Source organism: Rattus rattus, chromosome X (assembly GCF_011064425.1).
Source record: "Rattus rattus isolate New Zealand chromosome X, Rrattus_CSIRO_v1, whole genome shotgun sequence".
NCBI classification, from domain to species: Eukaryota; Metazoa; Chordata; class Mammalia; order Rodentia; family Muridae; genus Rattus; species Rattus rattus.
The window spans coordinates 21875513-21894053 of record NC_046172.1 but is presented as its reverse complement, the minus strand read 5'-3'; positions in this window follow the sequence as shown (position 1 = coordinate 21894053).

Here is an 18541-nt window from a genome sequence, read left to right as displayed (position 1 = left end):
ATTGAAATGTAAATAAGAAATACTCAAGTTAATAACGATAAAAAATAAAAAAATATTTTCACACATGAAATAAATAAATTATAGACAGAAAAATAATCCACCTAAAAGAAAAATTCTCTATGAAAATAAATGTGAATTTATTAACTTAAAAAAAAGTGTCTGGTCCCAGGCTACTCTGCAGTTCCCATGCCCTGTGCTCCGCTGCTAGGTCTCTCTTTGGATAGTAAGTGGAGAGATAGTGGAGTCCCACCTGTGGGCTTAGGAATGAGAGTGTTCTTAGGAGTCCAACTCTCTGTAGGTAGGTTTTGGTTCCAGAGGACTATGGGACAGACCCAGTTCTGGGCACAGATGGAGACCATACAATCTTCACTCATATACTCATAATGAGGGAAGTCAAGGATTGAGCTTAAGAAGACAAAATAAAAGATCAGTAACATATGTATAAAATCATAAACTCATAAAAGAGACCAAAGGTAAAAGCAAAGATATTGAGCAAAAGATAGAGATACATATAATTATTTTTGCTTATCAAAAAACATAGAAGCCATTACCAGTTTATAAATGATGTAGGACCTCCAGTTTTCCAGGTGGGATAGTCTACCATCACCATGAACTTTCCTCGTTGCTAGTAAATTCTGTGGTCTTCTGTTTTGACAGAATTCTAAATGACCATTCTCTTAATGTGTTTCATCATAGAGGTACTGAAAAACTGGTAACTGGTAATGCCAGGAGGAAGAAAAACAATAATTTCTTTATCGTCTCATGCTGGGAAATATTTAATTGAATTCAACCAGTTTTGTCTACTGTGCAAAATGCAACCTAGCATGATGAATCTATAAAAGAGAAGTATTTATGTAGCACATTGTAGAATGTATATTCTGTGGAATGTATTTGGCTTTAAGGTATATAATGAGAACTTCAAAGACAGGGCAAGAAAACTGATTTCTTCTTCCCACTCTTCTTTTTCCTCTTCTTCCTTCTCCTCCTACTTATCCCCCCCTTCCCCGCCCCATGCATGTGTCATTAAATCCCTAAGCACCTTTGTCACATTTCCTGATACTGTGTGCAATTTATTTCTTTTCCTTAGCAAACCAAAATAACAAGAAGTAACTTGTTCCAGGCATTTACTGTCCAACTGATATTTGAATGTAGAAGTTCTTGATAGTGTTTCTTCTCTCATGTAAGAAGAAAATGATATTTCTGGTGTTCTCATTAATTTTCATGCACGAGCATGTCTCTTCTCAAAAATGTGCATAGGGTTGCAATGGAGGACAGAAAATACAAGCTTAACATACACAAGGATCTAGGTTTCATCCCTAACACTGAAAAGAACAAAACTTGAAAGAGGGGGCTGAAAACCCATGATAAATATCCCTTCTGCTGGATTGAATCTCACAAATGTGTATGAGTATTTATTCTGTACATGCACTGTGGTTAATTGGCTTAGCACAGAGGTACAATTCAGGAGAGTTTAATCTTCTAAATTTTGCCCATGAGGAATGAGGAAAATGTCTGTGGTATTCACCAATCTGCATGGTTTCTCTTATCATCAGAAACGAGCAGAGTTCAGTTTCACCCACAGCATCTTCCTCCTGCCTGTTCCTTCTGTATTCATTTTCTCCTCAGGCCTTCCTGATTCCAATCCAAGTTTCTGTTTTCAAAGTGATTATGAAGAAAAAGAGTTGCTGGTAGAATTCTTATGTGGTTCATGCTAGACATAATTTTCACAAAGAATTTCACAGGTACTATGTCTCATTCCTTTTACATGATACACTGTAAACATGCCCAGAAGTGTTCCAAACTGTTCTAGGAGCGAGCATACTAGGATTTGTTGGGGCATGATTTCTGTGTATCCAAGTTAAAAAAGATTTGTGCCTTCTCAATTCTGATGTCTGAGTACACAGGAAAATGGTACTCCTTCTAAGTCTTCAATAGTTCACATTTAAGGAGACAAGAAAGCAAAATTTAAATTAAAAATAACAAAAGCATCCACATGTAATAAGTAGGACATTAGATAAAATACAGAGTGCTAATAGAAGAAAATATTTATTTTTTAAAATGTCTGATTTTTTGGGGATTATAATTTAATTACATTTCTCCCTTCCCTTTCCTCCCTTCAAACATTCCCATAGACCCATGCCCGCTATTCTTTAAAGTTGGGATCTCTTTTTTCACTAACTGCTATTGTGTATGTAGATATATTTGTATGTGTATATATAAAGAGCAATAAAGATATATTTCTTTATATATACAAATATATGCATATATAATTAAATATAAGCTATTCCATCTATATAATGCAAGCTGTATGTATGTTTTAAGGGCTGACCATTTGGCACTGGGCAGCCAATTGGTGTGTTCTTTCCTGAGGAAGGCCACATTACCCATTCCCAGTTTCTTCAGTTAACTATATTTCCTTATCTGTGAAATTTTAATGTATGGAAAACATGATACAATTTATTTCAGAGAATTCTTTGCATGTATTGTGCATCAGTTTCTGCTTTAAGAATCAGAGAAACAAAGAAAAGCTGGACACAATGATGCATAATTATAATCTCAGCACTTGAAAAGTGAAAGCAAGAAGATCTAGAATTCAAGGCCATCATTAGGATTGATAGCATGTTTGTGACCAGCCTGAACTATTGTAAAACTCCATCATATAAACAAAAAGAGTCTGGGTTAGAGTAGCAAGTAAATTATCTGCTTTTATGGTGCTTACATTCTTGTCATACAGTCTCAGCTGACCTCACACTTGCAATCTTCCTGCCTCTGCCTCCTAGATGCTCCTTCCATGCTCAGCACCCTTCCCCTTTTCAGGTTATCTAAGATTCTAGTAATGGAAAGATGACTAAGGCAAAGTGAAGAAAAGATAATGAAGATGTAAGAAGGATGCTACATTACATCTGTAGACAAGGGGATTTTAATTTAAATCAGTGCCAAAATACAGCAAAGCAGTAGGTTTTCTTTGAAGCTGAATTTTTTTGGCCTGTGAACTCTGCAGATCACTGACATAGTCACTCAGTGTTGGTATTACCCACCCTGAACTTTGTAGGGAACTGATTTACAACACAGAATGACGTGTGTACACAAAAACAGTGGCAATTCCTGGGTGATTTCTAATTTTCTTATGGATTGACTTTTATTCTCATCTCAATATTTTAAAAATAACTTTTCATGAAGATAAATTCAACTCGAGTTAAGGGAATTAAGTTGAAATCCACACTAAGAGGGAAAAAAAAAACAGATCAAGATTCCATACTACCTACTTCGGCCAACAAAAAGTCGAAAAGAATGAGGTGGTTGGGGATTACTGCAGCTCTTTTTGTACCAACAGTGAAGCTGGGAGGGTGGGAAAGGGGGTAGCAAGGGGGACATAATTACTGAGCTGATGTTCCTGGCAAAAAGCTGGATAATCTTTGCTTCTTATCTCAGCATAGACCTATCTAAAGTCGAAACCTTTATCATATTATCTCAAAAAAAGCAACAAATGTCTTTTGGGTCAACAACAGATTCCAGAAACCGGGAGGTACACCAAAGAATGATTTCTCAAGACTGTCAAAATGCTGCAGCTTGATCTTCTACTTTTGGATAAACATTATTCTATTAATTTATCTATTTTATCTAAAATCCTGACTTCTAGTATGTCATGCTTTTACCTTTTTCTTCCTTCTTGCCTACCATGACTTTTCTGCCTATGAATATTTGTCTCCTTTCACTTGATGCCTACTGCGTTTTACTAAAGCAGTCTCTGAGGTAGAGTTTAGATTCAGGGTGTTTGTGAAGGGATCAGCACTTGTTGAGGGTGGGCATGAGAGAAGGGGCTCAAGTAAATGACAGCAAAGTCTAAGTTCATGAAAAACTTTGGGACACTATCAAGTCCAAATGGTCCTTCAGTAATTTTCTGAACCGAAACAAGAAGCCCAGACCTTTATGTCCTCACCTCTACCAGTTCTTGGAATGAGGCCCATCCTGGGCAAGGGTGTGGCCATTCTCAAGGTGGTGCTCTTCAGGTAGTACAAGATCCCTGTCTCAAAAAAAGGACAATTGAAAAATAAATGCTCAGGCTTCGGTATTATATTACATTAATATAAATGGAATAAGAGAAAAGGAGACTAAATATAACCTTTGACAGTGTAGCTTGCCAAGAAATGAAGGTGTTCTTAACTCTCTTTCTTTCTTTCTTTCTTTCTTTCTTTCTTTCTTTCTTTCTTCCTTCCTTCCTTCCTTCCTTCCTTCCTTCCTTCCTTTCTTCCTTCCTTCCTTTCTTTCTTTCTTCCTTCCTTCCTTTCTTTCTTTCTTTTTCTGTCTTTCCATCCTTCCTTCCTTTCCCTTCCTCCCTCCCTTCATCTCTCTCTCTCTCTCCCTCCCTTCATAGGTACTTTTCTCACCACATCCCTAAAGTGCTTGTTACCACTATGCACATTTTATCCAACAATATAAAGAAAGATAAGTCATATTTATTAAGCTCTAACATTGGAGTAGCCAGCCATTTGAATATGCATCTGTCCAAGAGAAAATTGCATCAGGAGGATCTTAAAACTCAGGTCTCCAGATCAACAAACAGCAGAGCTTTAGTTAGTACCCATGATCTTTAACTTTCCAGCATCAGCAAAATCCTGCCACATTATTGAGGGTACACAAGTCTCCATTTCTGTCCATGTTCTCTGTTAGCTTATGGTGCTCCTAATATTCAGGATGCCCTGAGATTTTGATTTTGGGTTTTTTATTAACTTCCTTCCATGAGAAGATACAGCTCTCTGTTGCCTATGTGGGTATAACTGCCAGAATTTGAATATTTTTATTATTTCATGTTATCCCTCACATCTGGCTTTCTATCACTGCTTTGACATCAGCCCTTTATGTGGCCTCATTTTCAAATTTCTCTACTCATTCCTGGTCCTTGAACTTGATATATTAGGACCGAACACTGTTTTATCTTAATGCTCTAAGCTTGCTTCTTGTACATGTGATTTCTTGTCCAGTTTGACAAAGCAGGTCCCTAGCTGACTCTCAGATATTTAAATATGATGAAATCTCCATATGCACAAAATATTCAGCAATCATTCATTATTTATGTTCTAATTGCCACCAAATGCCTCTTGTACACAGTCACTGGAGACACAATAAGCTGCTGACTAACAGGTGGAGTTTCCAGCACTAAGAACATAAAGTTCTGATTTTAGGTAGACACAGAAGCAATCTCGGAGGGCCTAAGAAGCAGGAAAGTGGAGTAATTTCAAGATAAAACATGCAGTCATCATTTCCACAGTTAGGATGCTATTCACTTCAATGTAGTGGCCAATGCTCTTTATCCATCTATAGGGGTGAAGTGACAAATTGCCACAAACTGGGTGGACCAGAATGACAATATATTGTCTCACTGAAGGTTAGAAGTTCAAAGTCTAAGTATCAACTAAGTTGAGGGCTGTGATGGTGATCATCTGGTCCATGCCTCTCTCTACTTTTGGATAAGTTGCCAGACAGCTCTGGTACTCCTTGGCTTGTGATCTGTCTTCATATGTTGTTCTTCCTGCTTCTTATCATATAATTTTTCACTTTTGCATGCCTGTATATCTCTACATGTTCAATTTTTACATGAACACAAGATGTATTGGGTTAGAATCTGCCCTAATACTCTCCTTTGAACTTGAATGTTTCTGTAAATAAAATTATATTTGAATGCACTGAAGAATATAATTCCAGTACACCTATTTTAGTGCTCACAATTAAAGATAGATAGATAGATAGATAGATAGATAGATAGATAGATAGATAGATAGATAACAAGAAAGGTAAATCCATGGACATACTAGAGGCCAGATTATAGATAAAATAGATACCATAGAATAATATTGATCCAAAAGTAAGAAGATCAAGCTGCATTTTGACAGTCTGAGAAATCATCTACTCTTTGTACCTCCTGGCTTCTGGACCTGTTGACTGTGACATTTGTTGCTTTTTTGAGATATGATAGTTGTTTGACTTAGATAGGTCTATGCTGAGATAAGAAGTAAAGACATCCAGCTTTTGCTAGACACTAGCTCAGTACTATGTCCCCCTGCTGACTCCTTATATATATTATGTTCCTTTAAGAATGATGCTTTTGCTCCAGCTGTTGGGGCCCCCAACATTTCTAGTGGCTGTCACTATACAGCCCAGATTGGTCTTGAATCTGCTATCCTCCCACCTCTGCCCCTTTAGAACTGGGATTATGGGCATGCATCATCATGTTCAGCTCATGCTTAAGTAAGTTTTTAAAACAAATTTAGTTCTCATAGTTCTTAAGGCTGAGGAGTCCAAAAGTGTCATGCCATAATCTGAAAAGACCCTTATGCTGTGCCATAACAGGACAGAAGGGCATGAAAGTGTGGGAGAAATGGAGCAAGCTAAACTGCTAGAGGTGGGGTAAGGGAATGGGTAAAGGAGGAGGATTTACAGAAACAAATTCACAGAGAAAAGAGAATAGTTTTTCTTATCAGACAGAATGGAAAAGCTTTCACATGGAATGGAAGGCTAAATGATAGCCATTCAACTACATCCAAGCCTGTGGATATGTTGTGTTCCTTTGCAGACACGTTTACACTAAGAACCTTGAGAGGAAAGAGTTTATTCTCAATTATCAAAGTGGTTCCAGGATAATTACAGAAGTCCTTATTTAAAAGGGACAGGAGGTGACCATCAGAGAAAGAAATGTGACATGGAAGTAGAGGACATTCAGGAGATCTCTGTTCACATTGACTTGAGCACAGTCAGACTTTGGACATCTGGCTTCTAGAATGAAAATGTATTTCCATTCACTATTTTGTTTAAAGCCACTAACTTTGTGAAAACTTAGTCTAGCTGCCACTAGAGATAAATTAGAGATAAATTCGAACTGCACATATAAGAGCACTGTTTGTAGGCAGTGTTCCAGCAAAACAACCCTATAAGATTTTTTAAAATCATAAATAGTGCTAAGTGAACTTGGGCAAAGTTATGAAAAAGAATCTTTAAAAATCAGTTATCTAAAGGGCAGTAAGATGGCTCAGTGGGTAAAAGAGCTTGCTGCCCAAGCTTGATGATCTTAGTTTTAATCCTGGAATACACCACATGTTCACCATGACATATACATGCCAATACCACATACACACACACACACACACACACACACACACACACACACACACACTTATCAGTAATAATAGTAAAATTACATTTAAAAATAAAAAGCATAAGAAAGCAACAACGGGGGGGGGAAGCAGAGACAGGGGAGGAAAAGAGTATGGGGGTGGGGGGAGAGGGAAACCTGATCTGGTATTGGGTAGGGGAAAAGTACTGAAGCCCTGAGGGCCAATAGAAAGAATGGAAACAGGGAGGAAGGAGGTTTGGAGGACACTCTAGAATGTACCAGAGACCTGGGAAGTGAGAGACTCTCACGACACAAAGGAGGGGACACTAGATGAAAGTCCCTACAATGGGGAGAGGGAACTTATTGAACCCACCTCCAACAGAAAGACAGGGCATCAAGTGAAGGATGGATGGGGTTGCTATCCCACAGTCAAGCTGTGACCCATAATTCTTCCTGTCTGAAAGAAATGCAGGGATGGAAATGGAGAAGAGACTGAGGAAAAGGAGGTTCAGTAACAGGCACAAAGTGGGATCCAGCTCAAGTGTAGGCCCCAAGACCTGATACCATTACTGAAACTATAGGTGTTCACAAAAGGGATCTACCATGACTACTCTCAAAAGGCCCAACAAGCAGCTGAAAGAGTCAGATGCAGATATGTGCACCATCAATGAGCAAAACTGCTGGTCCCTCTGGTTGAATTAGCTGGGAACCTAAGCAGGAGGCAATCCTGTGGAGGACAGCAGTCTCAATTAACCCTGAACCCCACAGGATGTCTTAAACATTGGATCCTGAAACAGGCAGCACACCTCTTGCTGTAAGAGAAATTATAAAAAAAGCTGTCCATTACCCCACACACTAGGTCTGCTTCCCTAATGCCCCAAAGATACCTAGTAGATATCTTCATCTCAGTCATGGGCCTCTCACTCCTTTGCTCTATCCATATCCACACTAATGGTTTCTCTCTGGGCCTGGCCAAAATCTTTTCTGCCTCAGGTGCCCGGACGGGTTGCCTGATCTCAATTCCATTGGCAGCCTCCACAACCACAAACTCTCTTAAACCATTGTCTTAAACTTAAATGAACATATGAAATCGTTCATATGAAAGAACGAACAACACAATAAGCTCTGATCCAATTGATAATATATAATTTGCTCATCTAGACACACAAAGCCCTATACACATCAATCCCTTAAGAATATTTATAAAAACCTGTAAAGGTGCAGAGAGGAATCTTAACATCAGCCTCAATGTGCTCTTTGCTGCTTCTCCTGCCTTGCTCCACTCTCCTCCTCTCTATATAACTTCTCTCCCACCCATCCTTCCTTTTTGTCCAATGACAGACCATGTTCTATCCTGTACCTGCCTTCACCTGTATGATGTCCTACATACACCAGCTGAGATGAAGCCTCCAGCACATATACAGCAGAGGACTCTTGGGTCTGGGTTCAGTGAAAAAGGATGCACCTACTCTCAAGAGACTGGAGGCCCCAGGAAGTTTAGAGATCTGGTGGGGTTGGCAGAGTGGGGAAATCCTTGTGGAGATGCAGGGCTGGGCCAGGGATGGCGGGAATGAGGGGGTGGTGAGGAGGCATGGATGTGGAACATTCTGGGGATGGACTGGAAAGGGAATAAAACCTGGAGTGTAAAAATAAAAATGAATAAATAAATAAATAAATAAATAATAGTATGGCTATATTCTAATAAAAAATCACTGAAAACTGAAACTCTGGGACTTACTCAATACAGTAAAGAAGAAATATTTTTATTGGATATCTTTATTTTCACTTCAAATATTATTCCTTTTCCTGGTTTCCCCTCCATAAAGCCACTATCTCATCCAACCTTCCCGCCTCTTCCCACCTCCCCACCCTGACATTCCTCTACACTGGGGGGGGTCCAGCCTTGACAGGAACAAGGATTTCTCCTCCTATAAGTGCCCAACAAGGCCATCCTCTGCTACACATGCAGCTGCAGCCACAGGTCTGTCCATGTATCTGTCTTTGAGTAGTGGTTTAGTCCCTGGGAGCTCTGGTTGGTTGGTATTGTTGTTCTTTTCCGGTTGCAAGTCCCTTCAGCTCCTTCAATCCTTTCTCTAACTCCATTAATGTGGATCCGGTAGAGGGCTAATATCCAATATACACAAAGAACTCAAGAAGTTCGACTCCAGAGAGCCAAATAACCCTATTAAAAATGGGGCACAGAGCTAAACATAGAATTCTCAGCTGAAAAATATCGAATGGCTGAGAAGTACCTAAAGAAATGTTCACTTCATGTCTCTGAAGAAAGAAATTGAAGATCCCAGAAGATGGAAAGATCTCCCATGCTCATAATTATGGCAGGATTAATATTGTAAAAATAGTCATCTTGCCAAAAGTAATCCTACAGGTTTAATGCAATCCCCATCAAAATCCCAAGTCAATTCTTCACAGAGTTAGAAAGAGCAATTTGCAAATTCATTTGGAATAACAAAAAACCCAGGATATCAGAAACTATACTCAACAATAAAAGAACCCTGGGGAAATCACCATCCCAGACCCCAAGCTATATTACAGAGGAATAGTGATAAAAACTCTATGGTATTGGTACAAGATGGGGAGATAGAACAAAGGAATTAAATTGAAGACCGGGAAATGAACTCACACATCTATGGTCACTTGATCTTTGACAAAGGAGCTAAAAGTATCCAGTGGGAAAAAGAGAGTATTTTCAACAAATGATGCTGTTTCAACTGGTGGTCACCATGTAGAGGAATGCAAATTGATACTTTCTTATCACCCTGTACAAAGCTAAAGTTCAAGTGGATCAAATACCTCCACATAAAATCAGATACACTAACATTAATGGAAGAAAAAGTGGGGAAGAGCCTCAATCACATAGGCACTGGGGAAAATTTGCTGAACAAAACACTACTGGCTTATGAGCTAAGATCAAGAATTGACAAATGGGACTTAATATAATGACAAAGCTTCTGTAAGGCAAAGGACACTGTCATTAGGGCAAAATGGCAACCAACAGATTGGGAAAAGATCTTTACAAATCCTACATGCAATAGAGGGCTAATATCCAAAATATACAAAGGACTCAAGAAGTTGGACTCCAGAGGGAAACAAAATAACCCCTGATTAAAGATGGAGTACAGGCCCCAAACAAAATTCTCAACTGAAAATATCGAAAAGGCACAGGGAAGAACCTAAAGAAATATTCAACACCCTTAAATGTCAAGTACAAATCAAAACAACCCCTGGTTACCTCACTAAATCAAGAATAGTTAAAAGATAAAAACTCCAGGTATATCGATGCTGATGAGGATGTGGAGGAAGAGGAACACTCCTCCATTGTTGGTGGGATCCAAGCTGGTACACCTCTGGAAATCAGTCAGGCAGTTCCTCAGAATATTGTACATTGCACTTCCTGAGGACCCAGCTATACTTGTCCTGTGCTTATACACAAAAGATACTCCAACATATAGCAAGGACATATGCGCCACTGTGTTCATAACAGTCTTATTTATAATAGCCAGAAGCTGGAAAGAACCCAGATGCCCCACAACAGAGGAATGGGTATAGAATATATGGTACATTTACACAATGGAGTACTACTCAGCTATTAAAAACAATGACTTCATGAAATTCATAGGCAAATGGATGGAATTGAAAATATCATCCTGAGTGAGATAACCCAATCATAAAAACAAAAAAACACACATATGGTATGAACTCACTGATAAGTAGACATTAGTCCAAATGCTCAGATTACCAGAGATTCAATCCACAGGCCACATAAAACTCAAGAAGAAGGACAACCAAAGTACAGATGCTTTAGTCCTTCTTAGAAGGGGTAACAAAAATATATATAGGAGGAAATACAAGGGAAAACTTGGAGCAGAGACGGGAAAATGCAGCTTCAGTTGCCCCACCTCGGATCAGCCCACATACAGCACAACCACAAAGCAGACAATATTACTGATTCCAAGAAATTTGCATGCTGTTGGGATCTATATAGCTATCTCCTTAAGGGCTCTTGCAGGCACGAAGCAAAATACAAGAACAGATGCTCCACATGCAACCATTGAACTGAGAACAAGTTTCCCCAATAGAGAGGAATGAGAAAAGAATTGAAGGAGCTGAAGGGGCTTGCAACCCCATAAGAACAGCAATACCAACCAACCAGAGCTCCTAGGAACTAAACAACTACCCAAAGAGTACACACGGACAGACCCATGGCTCCAGCTGATCATGTAGCAGAAGATGGCCTTATTGGGCACCAGTGGGAGGAGAAGCCCTTGTTCCTGCCAAGGCTAGACCCCCAGTGTAGGGGAATGTCAGGGTCGGGAGGTGGGAAGAGGTAGGTGGGTTGGAAAACTCCCTCTTAGAAGCAGGGTAGAGGGATGGGATAGGGGCTTTATGGAGAGGAAACCAGGAAAAGGAATAACATTTGAAATGAGAATAAAAATATCCACTAGTAAAAGAAAAAAAACATGACATTTTTATTGTGCCCTCCAGTGCTTAAGGAACATTGTAAAAGAAAAGAGTGGACAGCATGTGAGAGCCAAAAGATAGGAAGAATGGCTGTGAAATGTCATTTTCTTGGCAAGATACAGGCATTGTAACCACAAAGTTATAGCAACTGCAGATGTCTTCCGTGTACAAAATTGGGCCCATCAGCAGTCAATGGATAGGACAAAGACTCATGGGCCCTAGTCCTCACTTCTGTACTATTTGCCCTTGAGAGATTTAGGGAACTGTAGAATCATTCCCTTTAGTTGTGTATTTATTGATGATCCCACCAGGTTCCAATGGATAGTTTCAATCCAGTGTTCACACTGATGATTCAGGTCAAACTAAATGGGTCACAGTATAAAAGCAAAAGTCATAAAAATAAGATACTGGTAGGTATGGCTGGGATGAGAGGAAAAGAAAAGAGGGTAATAGGGTAGAATATGTATGTATGTATGTAATCAGAATAGATTGTGCATGTGTTATATGAAATCGTATATATCAAAAAGCATGAATCAATTAACAAAATTAACTGATAAAAATTTGATAGTATGGGAGAAATGAAAAATTACAACATGCCAAATACTACTAATAATTGTTACAGGCAAGACTTACCTGTGCTAAAATCAGTAGGTGAAATTTTGATGAAATTTTGAGGAAAGTTAGGTATTAGCGTAGTTACAGTTTGTATCAATGTCAAAGGGAAAGGCTTTACCTGCAGGAGAGAAACTTGGCAACCACTACCTAAACCAAATAATGGAGCAACATGTGTCCCTGTGGTGATGTGCTAGTAAAGGCACAGCAAATTTCTATATTGTGCTGGCAAAACCTGCATAACTTCACACCAATTGTTGGAAAAACTCATTCCAAATTAAAAGTGCTATTAGAGAGTAATCGAACCTCTTATTAAAAGTTTTGCAGGTTACTGCTGGGCTTGTTGTAGTATGCCTCAGCACAGAAGAGGCAGAGCCAAGATAATTCTGTGAGTTCAAGGCCAATCTGGTCTACGTAGTGAGTTCCAGGACTGCCAGAGTAAGACCCTATTGAAAGAAAGAAAGAAAGAAAGAAAGAAAGAAAGAAAGAAAGAAAGAAAGAAAGAAAGAAAGAAAGAAAGAAAGAAAGAAAGAGGGGGGGAGGAGGAGGGAGGAAAGATGGTTAGAAAGTTCACAGTCACAAATGCAAAACTGAAGAACTTCCACAGATTAGAAAGACAAAGATGAAAATACCTAATAAGTATATGTGACATGGGATCTGAGAGTAGAAAAAGGCACTTAAAGGATTCTGGAGTGGAAAAGGCCATTTGCCTGGAAGAAATAACTTGGTTCTTCATGCGATAGCAATGCTCCTGGATTGAATAACTGAATTGTGCTGACACACAATGGTAATATGAGAACCTACTGAAATAATTTGTACCATTTTTGTAACTTTCATGTAAATCTATAATTATTTCAAAATTCAAAAAAGTGCTGGTTAAGGAGGAGTGTGTGTGTGTGTGTGTGTGTGTGTGTGTGTGTGTGTGTGTGTGTGTGATTGTGCAGGCAAAGAAAAGCGAAAATGGTCACATAGCAGAGATGTCTGACAGTGACCAAATATACTTATCATCAGTACCAGTTCACAATTCACAATAGTGAAGATGTCATGGACTAGAGACACAAGAAACACAAAATCAGGGTGTGATGGGTAGAATAAGAATGGTCCCCAGAAGCTTATAGATTTGAATGCATGGTTACTGGGGAGTAGCACTATTTTTTTCTTCCATTTTTATTAACTTGGGTATTTCTTATTTACATTTTAAATGTTATTCCCTTTCCCAGTTTCCTGTCCATCAGCCCCCTAAACCCTCCCCTCCCCTTCTATATGGGTGTTCCTCCCCCATCCTTCCCCCATCACCTCCCCCTCCAACAATCCCCTACACTGGGGATCCAGCCTTGCCAGGACCAAGGGCTTCCCCTTCCACTGGTGCCCAAACAAGGACATCCTCTGCTACATATGCAGCTGGAGCCCAAGGTCAGTCCATGTGTAGTCTATAGGTAGTGGTTTAGTCCCTGGAAGCTCTGGTTGTTGGCACTGTTGTTCTTATGGGGTCACAAGCCCCTTCAGCTTATTCAGACCTTTCTCTAATTCCTCCGACTGGGTTCCCATTCTCAGTTCAGTGGTTTGTTGCTGGCATTTGCCTCTGTATTTGACATGTTCTGGCTGTGTCTCTCAGGAGAGATATATATCAAGTTCCTGTCAGCGTGCACTTATTAGCTTCATCCATTTTATCTAGTTTTGGTGGTGGTATATAAATGGGCCACATGTGGGGCAGGAACTCAATGGCTGTTCCTTCAGTCTCTGCTCCAGACTTTGCCTCCCTATCCCCTCCTATGGATATTTTTGATCTACTATGAAAGAATAAGTGAAGCATCTGCATTTTGGTCATCCTTCTTGAGTTTCATGTGTTCTGTACATTTAAGGTAATTCAAGCATTTGGGCTAATATCCATTTATTAATAAGTGCATATCATGTGTGTTTTTATGTGATTGGGTTACCTCACTCAGGATGATATTTTCCAGTTCTATCCATTTGCCTATGAATTTCATGAAGTCATTGTTTTTGATAGCTGAGTAGTACTCCATTGTGTAAATGTAATATATTTTCTGTATCCATTCCTCTGTTGAAGGGCATCTGGGTTCTTTCCAGCTTCTGGCTATTATAAATAAGGCTGCTATGAACATAGTGGAGCATGTGTCTTTGTTGTAGGTTAGAACATCTTTTGGGTATATGCCCAGGAGAGATATAGCTGGTTCCTCAGGTAGTACAATGTCCAATTTTCTGAGGAACCTCCAGACTGATTTCCAGAATGGTTGTACCAATTTGCAATCCCACCAACAATGAAGAAGTGTTCCTCTTTCTCCATATCCTTGACAGCATCTGCTGTCATCTGAGTTTTTATCTTAGCCATTCTGATTGGTGTGAGGTGGAATCTCAGGGTTGTTTTGATTTGCATTTCCCTGATGACTAAGGATGTTGAACATTTCTTTGGGGGCTTCTCAACCATTCAGCAGTATTCCTCAACTGTGAATTCTTTGTTTAGCTCTGTATCCCATTTTTAATAGGATTATTTGCTTCTCTGGAGTCTACCTTCCTGAGTTCTTTCTATATTTTGGATATTAGCCCTCTATCAGATGTAGGATTGGTAAAGATCTTTTACCAATCTGTTGATTGCTGTTTTGTCCTAATGACAGTGTCCTTTGACTTACAAAAGCATTGCAGCTTTGTGAGATCCCATTTGTCGATTCTTGATCTTAGAGCAAGTTGGTGTTTTGTTCAGGAAATATTCTCCAGTGCCCATGTGTTCAAGACTCTTCTCCACTTTTTCTCTGTCTGGTTTAATGTGGAGGTCCTTGATCCACTTGGACTTAAGCTTTGTACAGGATTATGAGAATGGATTGATTTGCATTCTCCTACATGTGGACCTCCAGTTGAACCAGCACCATTTGTTGAGAATGCTATCTTTTTTCCATTGGATGGTTTTGGCTCCTTTGTCAAAAAATCAAGTGACCGTAGGTGTGTGGGTTCATTTCTGGGTCTTCAATTCTATTCCACTGGTCTATCTGTCTCTATACCAATACCGTACAATTTTTATCACTATTGCTCTGTAATACTGCTTGAAGTCAGGGATAGTGATTCCCCCAGAAGTTCTTTTATTGTTGAGGATAGTTTTAGCTATCCTGGGTTATTTGTTATTCCAAATAAATTTGCCAATTGTTCTTTCTATCTCTATGAAGAATTGGATTGGAATTTTGATGGGGATTGCACTGAATCTCTATAATGCTTGTGGTAAAATGACCTTTTTTTTTTAATAATGGACTTTTATTGAAAAGTCCATATGTCACAGCAGAATATTATAAAGAAGACTAAGAAAACTTAAGATGTAATGCCCAATTATGTATCCTTCTGCTCAAAATCTATTCACACAGCAAAGAATCTCTCACTTACAGACCTGTGTCTAATCTTCCTCTCTGAACTTTATGACCTCCCTGCTCACCTTTCTAAACAGATATCAGTGAGAATTTCAACTCAGTTTGCCAAGCAAAGCAACAAATATGCACAAAGCCACCATTATTTTCATTAAAGCTCAAAATGATGATTCTCTACCTGTTTAGAAAAACAAAACAGGATTGGTAGAAGGATTATTTATCCAGGAAAACACTTCCATCCACAGTGTTGAAGTGGATTCTTTGTACAGGTAAAAGTGTCTCAATTCACAGCATGTCTTCACCCAAAAGGCAACCTCCAGCTTTTAGTATAACAAAGTGATGGTTATCAAATTTATTGATTGAAAAAAACCTTTCAAAAATAGCTCTCCATACACAATGAAGATACTTCAGAAGTTGCTGTTTTTTTGTTTTGTTTTGTTTTATTATTTTTTTGAGGTGATGGAGAGAAGAAATTTTAATAGGATTGATGTTAAAGAAATAGGTGTGCTTCAATTCAGTTGGACATGTCTCAAGACAGAATGTAATTCAGACTTACCAGTCAAGAATGTCAAAATGTACTTAGGAGAACTTTGTACACATAAGACGTTGAAGCTGAGTTCTGGGGAAAAAATTCATTCCAAAAATTTCCAATAGGAAATAACATTTTTATCAGTTCTGCAAAATATTAAAGAATAGAGCATCTGGCAGGAAAGGGAGCTTACACTAATTTCAAAACAGGTCTCAAAAATACTATTTACAAATTTATGTTTTGGTTTTCAATGACTAATAAGGCTATATTGCCGTTTACATTTTTAAAAAATTGCTATATTATATGTTAGTAAAACAAAAATGTAGACTTCTGTCTTTTAGAAATAAAATACTTCAAAAAGGCTTTAGCAAGGATAAGAGCCGGATACAGTTTTCAAGGTTCTAGCTACAATAAAATGTTCTCAATGCACATTTGCTTAACAGATTCAGCTTCTTCTCAGTTCTGTATCCCATTTACGGAGATGGTGCTTCTATTACAAGATGGTGATGGCATTTACATTGAACATATGTGTATATTTTGGTCATTTGTGTCCTGATAATTGTTTGAACCTTTTTTATTATGGCAGTTCAGTTTTCATAAAACCTACTTTTTTTTATTAACTTGAGTATTTCTTATTTATATTTCAAGTGTTATTCCCTTTCCCGGTTTCCGGGCAAACATCCCCCTACTCCCTCCCCCTCCCCTTCTTTATGGGTGTTCCCCTCCCCATCCTCCCCCCATTGCCGCCCTCCCCCCAACAATCACGTTCACTGGGGGTTCAGTCTTAGCAGGACCCAGGGCTTCCCATTCCACTGGTGATCTTACTAGAATATTCATTGCTACCTATGAGGTCAGAGTCCAGGGTCAGTCCATGTATAGTCTTAAGGCAGTGGCTTAGTCCCTGGAAGCTCTGGTTGCTTGGCATTGTTCTTCATAAGGGGTCTGCAGCTCCTTCAAGCTCTTCCAGTTCTTTCTCTGATTCCTTCAACGGGGGTCCCGATCTCAGTTCAGTGGTTTGCTGCTGGCAATTGCCTATGTATTTGCTGTATTCTGGCTGTGTCTCTCAGGAGTGATCTACATCCGGCTCCTGTCGGCCTGCACTTCGTTGCTTCATCCATCTTGTCTAATTGGATGGCTGTATGTGTATGGGCCACATGTGGGGCAGGCTCTGAATGGGTGTTCCTTCTGTATCTGTTTTAATCTTTGCCTCTCTCTTCCCTGCCAAGGGTATTCTTGTTCCCCTTTTAAAGAAGGAGTGAAGCATTCACATTTTGATCATCTGTCTTGAGTTTCATTTGTTCTAGGCATCTAGGGTAATTCAAGCATTTGGGCTAATAGCCACTTATCAATGAGTACATACCATGTGTGTTTTTCTGTGATTGGGTTATCTCACTCGGGATGATATTTTCCAGATCCAACCATTTGCCTACGAATTTCATAAAGTCACTGTTTCTGATAGCAGAGTAGTATTCCATTGTGTAGATGTACCACATTTTCTGTATCCATTCCTCTGTTGAAGGACATCTAGGTTCTTTCCACCTAATAGCTATTATAAATAAGGCTGCTATGAACATAGTGGAGCCGTGTCTTTTTTATATGTTGGGCATCTTTTGGGTATATATACCCAGAGAGGTATAGGGATCCTCCAGATGGTTCAATGTCCAATTTCTGAGGAACCTCCAGACTGATTTCTAGAATGTTTGTACCAGTCTGCAATCCCACCAACAATGGAGGAGTGTTCCTCTTTCTCCGAATCCTCGCCAGCATCTGCTGTCCCCTGAGTTTTTGATCTTAGCCATTCTCACTGGTGTGAGGTAAAATCTCAGGGTTGTTTTGATTTTCATTTCCCTTATGACTAAAGATGTTGAACATTTCTTTAGGGGTTTCTCAGCCATTTGACATTCTTCAGCTGTGAATTCTTTGTTTAGCTCTGAAACCCATTTTTTAATAGGGTTATTTGTCTCCCTGTGGTCTAACTTCTTGAGTTCTTTGTATATTTTGGATATAAGGCCTCTATCTGTTTGGATTGGTAAAGATCTTTCCCAGTCGTCAGTTGCCGTTTTGTCCCTAATGACAGTGTCCTTTGTCTTTTAAACTTTGCAGATTTATGAGATCCCATTTGTCGATTCTTGATCTTAGAGCATAAGCCATTGGTGTTGTGTTCAGGAAATTTTTTCCAGTGCCCATGTTTTGCAGATGCTTCCCTAGTTTTTCTTCTATTAGTTTGAGTGTATCTGGTTTGATGCGGAGGTCCTTGATCCACTTGGACTTAAGCTTTGTACAGGGTGATAAGCATGGATCGATCTGCATTCTTCTACATGTTGACCTCCAGTTGAACCAGCACCATTTGCTGAAAATGCTATCTTTTTTCCATTTGATGGTTTTGGCTCCTTTGTCAAAAATCAAGTGACCATAGGTGTGTGGGTTCATTTCTGGGTCTTCAAT